Genomic DNA, 12,620 nt, shown 5'->3' with positions numbered 1-12,620 from the left:
GTGATAATGCAATCACGATGAGGCGCAACAGCGCCACCTTCTGTGCGACTCAGTAACAGTTGCCTTCTTCGGTGCTCAAAATGGCCAGGATTTGACCTTGGGCACAGGGACAATCGCAACCCCAAACCTTTACTGAGTGCCCCAGTTAATACTGACCATGAGGCAATAGATAGGGAATAATTGAACATAAAAATCTCCGGAGTAAGTAATCAATCATTCACAAATGCTTTTAAAATAATCTATGTGCTGGGTTTTCCTCTAGGGATACAGTAATGAGCCACCTACTTTGGTTACTGGCCCACAAGGAATTTACATAGAAGACCCTGAAGAAAACACTCGGCTGGGAGAACTCCAAACTTGATACTAGCACCGAATACACGTTCTACTCAAGAAATATAGGCCACATAGTGTATAGATCGAAGAAGGCGATGGCACCCCACTCCAGTACTCTTGCCTGGAAAATCCCATGGGCGGAGCAGCCGGGTAGGCTGCAGTCCATGGGGTCGCTAAAAGTCGGACACGACTGAGCGACTTCACTTTCACTTTTCACTTTCATGCATTGGAGAAGGAAATGGCAACCCACTCCAGTGTTCTTGCCTGGAGAATCCCAGGGACGGGGGAGCCTGGTGGGCTGCCGTCTTTGGGGTCGCACAGAGTCGGACACGACTGAAGTGACTTAGCAGTAGCAGCAGTAGTGTATAGATGGCTTGCTTGCTCAGCATTGTTAGCAAACCAAGCAGAAATTGGGCATCCTTAGAACAGAAAGAATTTGGGTACCATGTGATGTCGAGCATTTGAAGACTGGGGCACTTCAGTTCTCTGGAGTCTTTGCTAATGATAGTTTTATTTCCTTCAGAGCTCTTTTAAAATAGGAAGAACTGTACTGCATGCCACTGAATTGTACATTTAAGAATGGTTGGTGGTTAATTTATGTTATGTGAATTTTACCTCAATTTAAAAAAATGAAAGAATGAAGGCTCATCAGTCAAATTTTCTGCCCATCCTTTATGTCATAACTGATGAATAAAAGCCAAATGAACAAATCTGAGCTTTGTATTATGGCTTCTTCTACTCTGCTTCCCCATGGACCCTGATTTCCTCAAAGTAGAGACTGTGGCATACTCATTTTTGTAATTCCTGCAACACCTGAGTATCTTGCTGAATACCCATTCTGATACACAGAATTCTGTTTAAAAATCTTCTTTTTGTAAAGGAGTCACCATAGTCACAAAAGTTATAACCTTTAAGACCTAGAAAAAAATTTAAATATATATAGACAGGACAAGTTCAGTTCAGTTCAGTTCAGTCACTCAGTCATGTCCGACTCTTTGCGACCCCATGAATCGCAGCACACCAGGCCTCCCTGTCAATCACCAACTCCCGGAGTTTACTCAGACTCACGTCCATCGAGTCAGTGATGCCATCCAGCCATCTCATCCTGTCGTCCCCTTCTCCTTCTGCCCCCAATCCCTCCCAGCATCAGAGACTTTTCCAATGAGTCAACTCTTCACATGAGGTGGTTAAAGTACTGGAGTTTCAGCTTTAGCATCACTCCTTCCAAAGAAATCCCAGGACTGATCTCCTTCAGAATGGACTGATTGGATCTCCCTGCAGACCAAGGGACTCTCAAGAGTTTTCTCCAACACCACAGTTCAAAAGCATCAATTCTTCCATGCTCAGCTTTCTTCACAGTCCAACTCTCACATCCATACATGACCACAGGAAAAACCATAGCCTTGACTAGACGAACCTTTGTTGGCAAAGTAATATCTCTGCTTTTCAATATGTTATCTAGGTTGGTCATAACTTTCCTTCCAAGGAGTAAGCGTCTTTTAATTTCATGGCTGCAGTCACCATCTGCAGTGATTTTGGAGCCCCCAAAAATCAAGTCTAACACTGTGTCCACTGTTTCCCCATCTATTTCCCATGAGGTGATGGGACCAGGTGCCATGATCTTTGTTTTCTGAATGTTGAGCTTTAAGCCAACTTTTTCACTCTCCTCTTTCACTTTCATCAGGAGGCTTTTTAGTTCCTCTTCACTTTCTGCCATAAGGGTGGTATCATCTGCATATCTGAGGTTATTGATATTTCTCCCGGCAATCTTGATTCCAGCTTGTGCTTCTTCCAGCCCAGAGTTTCTCATGATGTACTCTGCATAGAAGTTAAATAAGCAGGGTGACAATATACAGCCTTGACGTACTCCTTTTCCTATTTGGAACCAGTCTGTTGTTCCATGTCCAGTTCTAACTGTTGATTCCTCACCTGCATATAGGTTTCTCAAAAGGCAGGTCAGGTGATCTGGTATTTCCATCTCTTTCAGAATCTTCCACAGTTTCCTGTGATCCACACAGTCAAAGGCTTTGGCATAGTCAATAAAGCAGAAATAGATGTTTTTCTGGAACTCTCTTGCTTTTTCCATGATCCAGTGGATGTTGGCAATTTGATCTCTGGTTCCTCTGCCTTTTCTAAAACCACCTTGAACATCTGGAAGTTCACGGTTCACGTATTGCTGAAGCCTGGCTTGGAGAATTTTGAGCATTACTTTACTAGCATGTGAGATGAGTACCATTGTGCGGTAGTTTGAGCCTTCTTTGGCATTGCCTTTCTTTTGGGATTGGAATGAAAACTGACCTTTTCTAGTCCTGTGGCCACTGCTGAGTTTTCCCAATTTGGTGGCATATTGACTGCAGCACTTTCACAGCATCATCTTTCAGGATTTGGAATAGCTCAACTGGAATTCCATCACCTCAACTAGCTTTGTTCATAGTGATGCTTTCTAAGGCCCACTTGACTTCACATTCCAGGATGTCTGGCTCTAGGTCAGTGATCACACCATCGTGATTATCTTGGTCATGAAGATCTTTTTTGTACAGTTCTTCTGTGTATTCTTGCCACCTCTTCTTAGTATCTTCTGCTTCTGTTAGGTCCATACCATTTCTGTCCTTTATCGAGCCCATCTTTGCATGAAATACTCCCTTGGTATCTCTAATTTTCTTAAAGAGATCTCTAGTCTTTCCCATTCTGTTGTTTTCCTCTATATCTTTGCATTGATTGCTGAGGAAGGCTTTCTTATCTTTCCTCGCTATTCTTTGGAACTCTGCATTCAGATGCTTATATCTTTCCTTTTCTCTTTTGCTTTTCGCTTCTCTTCTTTTCATAGCTATTTGTAAGGCCTCCTCAGACAGCCATTTTGCTTTTTTGCATTTTTTTTCCATGGGGATGGTCTTTACTCCTGTCTCCTGTACAATGTCAAGAACCTCCGTCCAGAACAAAGGGGGATTCAAAAATGTATACTCTAATCTTAATGAACAATTCAATAAATGGTGAGTTTTTAAATTTTCTGAGATAGAGAAAACTCTGGAAATCATGCTTAGACATGGAAACACCAACATACATACTAAACAGAAAATCCTCATTAAACAAAAGATATAAGCAGGAGGTATACATGTGTGATTGGCTCCACTCATTTACATGTGAATAAGGTGACTGGATCATTCTTATTTTGCTCTTCTCTCCAAGTGTCCATTTTCTTATAATTTCCATTATTACCTCTGTCTCACAGTTCTGGCCCTCTTACTCATTTTCAGCAATCTTCAGTTCATCCATCCTTACCAGATGGCTATTTATACCTCACCATTAATTCAGTCAGCATTTTAAAATACATTTATTTATTTATTTTTGGCTGCACTGGGTCTTTGTTGCTGCATGCAGACTTTCTCTAGTTGTGGTGAGCGGGGGCCACTCTTTTGTTGGGGTGTTGGGCTTCTCATGGCAGTGGCTTGTCCTGTGGCAAAGCACAGACTCTAGGCATGGAGGCCTCAGTAGCCGTGGCCCACTGACTCTGTTGCTCTGAGGCACGTGGGATCGTCCCAGACCAGGGACTGAACAGTTCCCTGCTCTGGCAGGCAGATTCTTATCCACTATACCACCAGGGAAATCCCAATCAGCATTTACTGAATGCCCATTTTCTGCTCTGCCAGCGTTTATTGAGTGTTAAGTATTGAACAGGCTTCCCTGGTAGCTCAGCTGGTAAAGAATCTCCCTGCAATGAAGGAGACCTCAGTTCGATTCCTGGGTCAGCAAGATCTGCTGGAGAAGGATAGGTCTACCCACTCCAGTATTCTTGGGCTTCCCTGGTGGCTCAGCTGGCAAAGAATCCACCTGTAATGCAGGAGACTTGGGTTTGACTTGAAGTTAAATTCTATCTTAATGGATAAAAATGTAGTCATATTGAAGAAAAGAAGGACATGCACTCATCTTCTCCTGAGAGAACTCCAAAGTTGCAACTCGCTGCTGAGCAAGCATCGACAGGAAAATGTTGGATCCCACTAAAAAGAGATACCCCATGTCCAAGGATAAAGGAGATGCACACCAAGAGGGTAGAAGGGATGAAATCACATTTAGAATCAAACCCCATACCTACCAAAGATGCTCAGGGGGCTCAAACAAAATCTTGTGCACACCAGGACCCAGGGATCCCACAGAGACTGAGCCAGACCTGCCTTTGAGTGTTTGTCTCAATCTGCCTTTGTGTGTTTGTCCCTGCAGAGACATGGGTCAGCAGTGGCCTGCTGTGGAGACAGGGGCTCTGGCTGCAGCAGACTTGGGTCATACAGTGTGTGGCATCAGCCCTCTTAGAGGAGGTCACCATTAGCTCCAACATAGAGCCACCGAGCAGACGACCCACAAACTGCAGAACAATTATACCAAATAAGTTCTCACACTGTTGAGAAAATTCTAGGACCAACAACAGATTTCCCAACCTGGGGATCTGGCAAAGGGGCTGAGAACCCCCAGGGAATATGATTTTGGAGGCCAGTGGTATTTGATTACAGAACTTCCACAGGACTGGGGACACAGACTCTTGGAGGGCATAAACAAAACCTTGTGCACACCAGGAGCCAGGAGAAAAGAACAGTGTCTACACAAGAGACTGAGCCAGACTTGCCTGTGAGTGTACAGGAGTCTCTGGCACAGGTGTGAGTCAACAGTGACCTGCTGCAGGGTCAGAGGCACTGAATACGATAGTGCGTGGAAAGTTCTTTTGAAGAAGGTCACCATTATCTTCATTACCGCTACCATAGTTTGGCCTCAGGCCAAACAACAGAGGGGGAACACAGCCCGTCCCATCAAGAGAAAATAATATTAAATATTTACTGAACATGACCCTGCTCTTCAGAACAAGACCCAGTTTCCCCCAAAGTTAGTCTTCCCATCAGGAAGCTTCCATAAGTCTCTTATCCTTCTCCATCAGAGGGCAGACAGAATGAAAACCACAATCACAGAAAACTAATCAAACTGATCACATGGACCAAAGCCTTGTCTATCTCAGTGAAACTATGAGCTATGCCATGTAGGGCCACCCAAGACGAATGGGTCATGATGGAGAGTTCTGACAAAACATGGTCCACTGGAGAAAGGAATGGAAAACCACTTCAGTATTCTCGTCCTGAGAACCCCATGAACAGTATAAAAAGGCAAAAAGTTATGACACCGAAAGATGAATTCCCCAGGTCAGTAGGTGCCCAATATGCTAATGGACAAGAGTGGAGAAATAACTCCAGAAAGAATGAAGAGACAAAGCCAAAGAGACAACAATGCACAGTTGTGGATGTGACTGGTGATGGAAATAAAGTTTGATGCTGTACAGAACAACATTGCATAGGAACCTGGAATGTTAGGTCCACAAATCATGGTAAATTGAAAGTGGTCAAACAGGAGATGGCAAGAGTGAACATTGACATTTTAGAAATCAGTGAACTAAAATGGACTGGAATGGATTTAATTCCGATGACCATTGTATGTACTACTGTAGGCAAGAATTGCTTAGAGGAAATGAAGTACCTCTCATCGTCAACAAAACAGTCCAAAATGCAGTACCTGGGTACAATCTCAAAAATGACAGAATTATTTCTGTTCATTTCCAAGACAAACTATTCAATATCACAGTAATCCAAGTCTATGCCCCAACCACTAATGCTGAAGAAGCTGAAGTTGAACGATTCTGTGAAGTACCTAGAAGACTTTTTAGAACTAACACCAAAAAAAGATGTCCTTTTCAGCATAGGGGACTGGAATGCAAAAGTAGAAAGTCAAGATATACCTAGAGTAACAGGTAAGTTTGGCCTTGGAGTACAGAATGAAGCAGGGCAAAGACTAACAGTTTTACCAAGAGAATGTCATAGCAAACACCCTCTTCCAACAACACAAGAGACGACTCTACACATGGACATCACCAGATGGTCAATACTGAAATCAGATTGCTTATATTCCTTGCAGTCGAAGATGGAGAAGCTCTATGCAGTCAGCAAAAACAACACCGAGAGCTGCCTGTGGCTCTGATCATGAACTCCTTATTGCTAAATTCAGACTTAAATTGAAGAAAGTAGGGAAAATCACTAGACTACTCAGTTCAGTTCAGTTCAGTTCAGTCGCTCAGTCGTGTCCGATTTTTTGCGACCCCATGAATTGCAGCACGCCAGGCCTCCCTGTCCATCACCAACTCCTGGAGTTCACTCAAACTCACGTCCATCAGGTCGGTGATGCCATCCAGCCATCTCATCCTCTGTCATCCCCTTCTCCTCCTGCTCCCAATCCCTCCCAGCATCAGAGTCTTTTCCAATGAGTCAACTCTTTGCATGAGGTGGCCAAAGTACTGGAGTTTCAGCTTTAGCATCATTCCTTTCAAAGAACATCCAGGACTCATCTCCTTTAGGATGGACTGGTTGGATCTCCTTGCAGTCCAAGGGACTCTCAAGAGTCTTCTCCAACACCACAGCTCAAAAGCATCAATTCTTCAGTGCTCAGCTTTCTTCACAGTCCAACTCCCCAACTACTCAGGTATGACCTAAATCAAATCCCTTATGATTATACAATGGAAGTGAGAAATAAATTCAAGGGATTAGATCTGATAGACAGAGTGCCTTGAAGATCTATGGATGGAGGTTTGTGACATTTGTGACAGGAGGCAGTGATCAAGACCATCCCCAATAAAAAGAAATGCAAAAAGGCAAAATGGTTGTCTGAGGACGCCTTACAAGGAGCTGAGAAAAGAAGAGAAGCAACAGGCAAAGGAGAAAAGAAAAGAAATACCCATCTGAATGCAGAGTTCCAAAGAATAGCAAGGAGAGATAAGAAGGCCTTCCTCAGTGCTCAATGCAAAGAAATTGAGGAAAATAATAGAACGAGAAAGATTAGAGATCTCTTCAAGAAAATTATTGATACCAAGGGAACATTTCATGCAAAGATGGGCACAATAAAGGACAGAAATGGTATGGACCTAACAGAAGCATAAGATAGAAGAGATGGCAAGAATATACAGAAGAACTATACAAAAAAGATCTGCATGACCCAGATAACCATGACGGTGTGATCACTCACCTAGAACTAGACATCCTGGAATGTGAAGTCCAGTGGGCCTTAAGAAGCATCACTACGAACAAAGTGGCAGTAATGGAATTCCAGTTGAGCTATTTCAAATCCTAAAAGATGATGCTGTGAAAGTGCTGCAGTCAATATGCCAGCAAATTTGGAAAATTCAGCAGTGGCCACAGGACTGGAAAAGGTCAGTTTTCATTCCAACCCCAAAGAAAGGCAATGCCAAAGAACGTTCAAACTACTTCACAATTGCACTCATCTCACACGCTAGCAAGGTAATGCTCAAAATTCTCCAAGCCAGGCTTCAACAGTATGTGAACTGAGGACTTCCAGATGTTCAAGCTGGATTTAGAAAAGGCAGAGGAATCGGAGATCAAATTGCCAACATCCACTGGATCATGGAAAAAGCAAGAGAGTTCCAGAAAAACATCTACTTCTGCTTTATTGACTACACCAAAGCCTTTGACTGTGTGGATCACATCAAACTGTGGAAAATTCTTCAAGAGATGGGAATACCAGGCCACCTTACCTGCCTCCTGAGTAATCTGTATGCAGATCAAGAAGCAACAGTTATAACCAGACATGGAAAAACAGACTGGTTCCAAACTGGAAAAGGAGTACGTCACGACTGTATATTCCCACTCTACTTATTTAGCTTGTGTGCAAAGTACATCATGTGAAATGTGGGGCTGGATGAACCATAAGCTGGAATCAGGATTGCTGGGAGAAATATCAATAACCTCAGATATGCACATAATACCACCCTTATGGCAGAAAGTGAAGAGGAACTAAAGAGCGTCTTGATGAAAGTGAAAGAGGAGAGTGAAAAAGCTGGCTTAAAACTCAGTATTCAAAATACCAAGATCATTGCATCTGGTCCTATCACTTCATGGCAAATAGATGGGGAAACAATGAAAACAGTGACAGACTTTATTTTCTTGGGCTCCAGAATCACTGAAGATGGTGATTGCAGCCATAAAATTGAGACGCTTGCTCCTTAGAAGAAAAGCTGTGACCAATCTAGACAGCTTATTAACAAACAGAGACATTACTTTGCTGACAAAGATCTGTCTAGTCAAAACTATGGTTTTTCCAGTAGTCATATATGGATGTGAGAGTTGGACCATAAAGAAAGCTGAGGGCTGAAGAATTGATGCTTTTGAACAGTGGTGTTGGAAAAGACTCTTGAAAGTCCCTTCAACTTCAAGGAGATCCAACCAGTCAATCCTAAAGGAAATCAGTCCTGAATATTCATTGGAAAGACTGATGCTTAAGTTGAAGCTCCAATACTTTGGCCACTTGACGTGAATAACTGATTCATTGGAGAAGATCCTGATGCTGGGCAAGACTGAAGGCAGGAACAAAAGGGGACGACCAAGGATGAGGTGGTTGTATGGCATCATTGACTCAATCTACATGCGTTTGAGCAAGCTCCGGGAATTGGTGATGGACAGGGAAGCCTGGCATGCTGCAGTCCATGATGTTGCAAAGAGTCAGACACCACTGAATGGCTGAACTGAACTGAAGTATTGAACAATGGGAAGTCACACTGAAATATACACCAGGGGCTTCTTCATTCTTCAGTTTAGTCCATACACATCTCTACAAGATCCTCTAAATTCCTATAACAGCACTCATGCACATGTTATTTAGTGTATTCTGTCTGATTCTATGACTGAGAAATTCTAGTTTGAAGACTGGTGGGATGGACCTCCTGAAATCTATTTACATGAGACAGGGAGAAAGCCCTAGAAAATTATAAGGAAAGAGAGCAAGAAGGCTTTATCCAATGAAAATAGATCGATATTCAGTCCTGTGTCTGTGTCCTTTGGCCAAGACCTCATAACTTAGCCAAAGCAAAGACAACTGTGAATACGACTGTAGAGAGTCATTTTACAAAACAGGAAAGAAAAAAAAAAAAAGGTAAAAATGCTCTCATAGACCTTGGGTCTATCTCTAGACATTGCTAGACATTGCTCCAAACACTGCTTTGGAGCTGTTTCAGGGAAAGTTAACAGAAAAGTGAGGCAAACGGTTTCTTCCAACTTTATCTGAAAACAATCCATCTTCACCATAGGAGGGCAGCAGGGAACAGTACACAGCCTCACAGGCCCTGAGGCTTATGGAGAAAATTTGCATGGCACGTGGAAGCAGAACAATGTCGATGGAAGCTACAAACAGAGTTGGCAAGAGACTCGCTGTGGTGATGCTTCACACCTAAGTGAAGTGTCTTGGGCATTGGAAGAAGGGCTTCCCTAGTAGTTCAGTTGGTAAAGGATCCACCTGCAATGCAGAAGACCTGAATTCAATTCCTGGATCAAGAAGATCCCCTGGAGGGGGAAATGGCAACTCACTCCTGTATCCTTGCCTGGAAAATTCCATGGACAGAGGAGCCTGGCAGGCTATATAGTCCATGGGGTCACAAAGAGTCAGATGCGAGTAATATACACAGGCATTGAAAGAACGGCGGGTGCATGCTCAGTTGCTCAGTCATGTCCAACTCCTTGTGACCCCATGGACTGTAGCCCACCAGGCTTCTCTGTCCATGGGACTTTCCAGGCAAAAACACTCGAATGGGTTGCTGTTTCATCCTCCAGGGGATCTTCCCGACCCATGGATCAAATCTGCATCCCCTATACTGGCAGACAGATTCTTTACCACTGAGCCACCTGGGAAGCCCTGAAAGAACAGTAGATGTTGCCAATCAAAAACTGTCACTCACCATCTGGCTCTACAAGGATGAAGCCCCTGACCACAGCAGTCCGCTGACCTTCCACACACCTGAAAGAGGTCCAGGGTGGAGACCAGGAATGAGGCTCTCCATGCTCTGGAAAAAACTAGCAAACAGGACTCACATAGATATTTTCAAATGATTTTATGAGCCCAGTTTCTTGCATCTTCTGTTTATCTAGAGAAGCGCTAAAATCATTGAGACATTTGCTGCTCGTGATTAGCAGCAACCCTCTGCCAAATTTGTGCTTGATTGCGTGGAACCCCCGCCCCTTCACTAGTATCTTATTTGTACTGACCTTCCTTTCTAATTCTTCGGAACAGTGAAGACTGCAGCCCAGGAGACAGCTCCTTCTACTGGCTGGCTGATAGCAGGACAAGTTGAAACTAGGTATTAAGGACAGCAGACCCACAGCGCAGGAAGAGATGTTATTCCTTTAAGAAGCCACTGGGAAGGGCTTCCCTTGTGGCTCAGCTGGTAAAAAAGCCACTGGGAGGAAAACTGTCCAGGGGAGCCACCCACCCAAACTCGTCCTTAAGAAGAAAATGTGTTATAGTAAGCCACTGAAATGTAAGATGGTGTGTTACAGTGGCTAGAATTAACTACCCTGAGGAATGCAGACATGTTAATGCCATTTTTCATCTCAGGCTTCCACATCATTACATGTTTCCACGCCATACCCTTCTTAAAGGAATACTGCCCACACTACAGGAACAGGGGGAGAGCTCATGTCACCCACGTGGGTTTCAGTTCCCTTAGAGGTTCCCATCCCCCATCCCGAAAATCAGGATGATTCTGGATCTAGCTTATCAGCTAAAATGAAATGCTTTCACCCTGAGGAAATCACAAAGGTGATAAAGTCTTTACCACTTCCTCTGGCAAGATCACCTGGTTTTCAGAGACTTCTATCAGCACCTGCTTCCTTTCTAGACTTTTCCTATTAAGTAACACATTGATGCCTATATATACATATATATTACGTATTTTATATATATATATATATATATGACGCTTGTATAAAATGATTTTATATATATAAACTCATTCCTGTAGAGTTAAGAGATATTTTCCTCTTTTCAACCACAACCAAGTACTACTCTGGGATTTAGTGTGTTAATTCTAAGATTGGTAGCTCAGATGGTAAAGCATCTGCCTACAATGCAGGAGACGTAGGTTCGATCCCTGGGTCGGGAAGATCCCCTGGAGAAGGAAATGGCAGCCCACTCCAGTATTCTTGCCTGGAGAATTCTGTAGACAGAAGAACCTGGTGGGCTACAGTCCATGGGGTCACAGAGTCAGACAAGACTGAGCGACTAACACACAAAGTTAAGAGATGTTTTCCTCTTCAACCACAACCGAGTACTACTCTGGGATTTAATGTGTGAAATTCTAAGATTCAGAGAACGTAATTAGTTCAAAATCTCTAAGTATAAGTCTTTATAAATACATCTCTTCACTCCCCTAAGGGCAAAAGTACTTTTGAAAACTGCATCTGTGCAATAAGCCCGGGAACCTCAATGATGTGGATGCAGTTCATTTGTGAAGAAACCTGGCATCACTCGGCACAGAGTGGGTACTCAAATATTTTGAGTTGGGTAGGCTACTTTCCCAGTAGGTGCTGTTTCAAACCGGCAAAACGCTGGAGCTTCAAGTTAATAACAATCATAGCTAATTTGTTAATTCCGGTATGACAGCCTCTGATTTAGTATCTCTAGCTGTGCTTCCACCCAGGCACTACGTTAACTCTTGGCAAAGAAATTCAACTCCCTGATTTTGTGCTGTAAAACAATGTAGGCCCATCCTTATATCACATCCAGTTTTTCTTGTCTTCTGTACCTCCAACCAGTGTCTTTTAGGGTTGTAGTTATACACACTACTGAAGTTTAGACTTTTTCCTCCAATTCTTTGCATTTCTTGTTACTTTTTTTTTTTTTTTTTTTCTCTAGAAAGCGATAACCCTGATGGACGGTGTTTGGAGGTAAGGGTGTTAAAATGATAAAGTATTTATAACTGCAGTTTTTAGGAACCTTCAGTACCCAATAACAGAAGACTTCACTAACACACAAACTCAGTGGGTCTTTTGTGGGTGTGTGCCTGTAGAACAGTGCATGACTCAAACCTGGACTCAGGAGGTACCTGATTTAAGGAATAAATCATTTGATAGGTACAGCAGATCTGAGATGTGACTACATAGAGTTGACACAGACTGCAGTGCTGCAGTGTTTCTCCACTTGGGGGCGCCATCTACTCCCTGGGGGAAGAAATTTGTCTTGTGGCTGCAAAGAGGCCCCCTTCCTCTTTTTCAAAAGACACAGGTAGACAACTAGGACACAGCAGTTGGTGTGGAAAGCCGTCACAGTTAGAAATTCAAAGATGTTAGGACTACTAACCTCTTCAATAATTTAAAGGAAGTTGTTAACTGAAATGTCATCAACCACCTCACAAGGATGACTCAGGAGCTGAGAGCACCAAACATGCCTAGAACTGAGCTCACACGTGAGCCTGTTCATTC

This window comes from Bos indicus, chromosome 5 (assembly GCF_029378745.1).
Source record: "Bos indicus isolate NIAB-ARS_2022 breed Sahiwal x Tharparkar chromosome 5, NIAB-ARS_B.indTharparkar_mat_pri_1.0, whole genome shotgun sequence".
NCBI classification, from domain to species: domain Eukaryota; kingdom Metazoa; phylum Chordata; class Mammalia; order Artiodactyla; family Bovidae; genus Bos; species Bos indicus.
Note: the sequence above shows the minus strand (reverse complement) of the source record.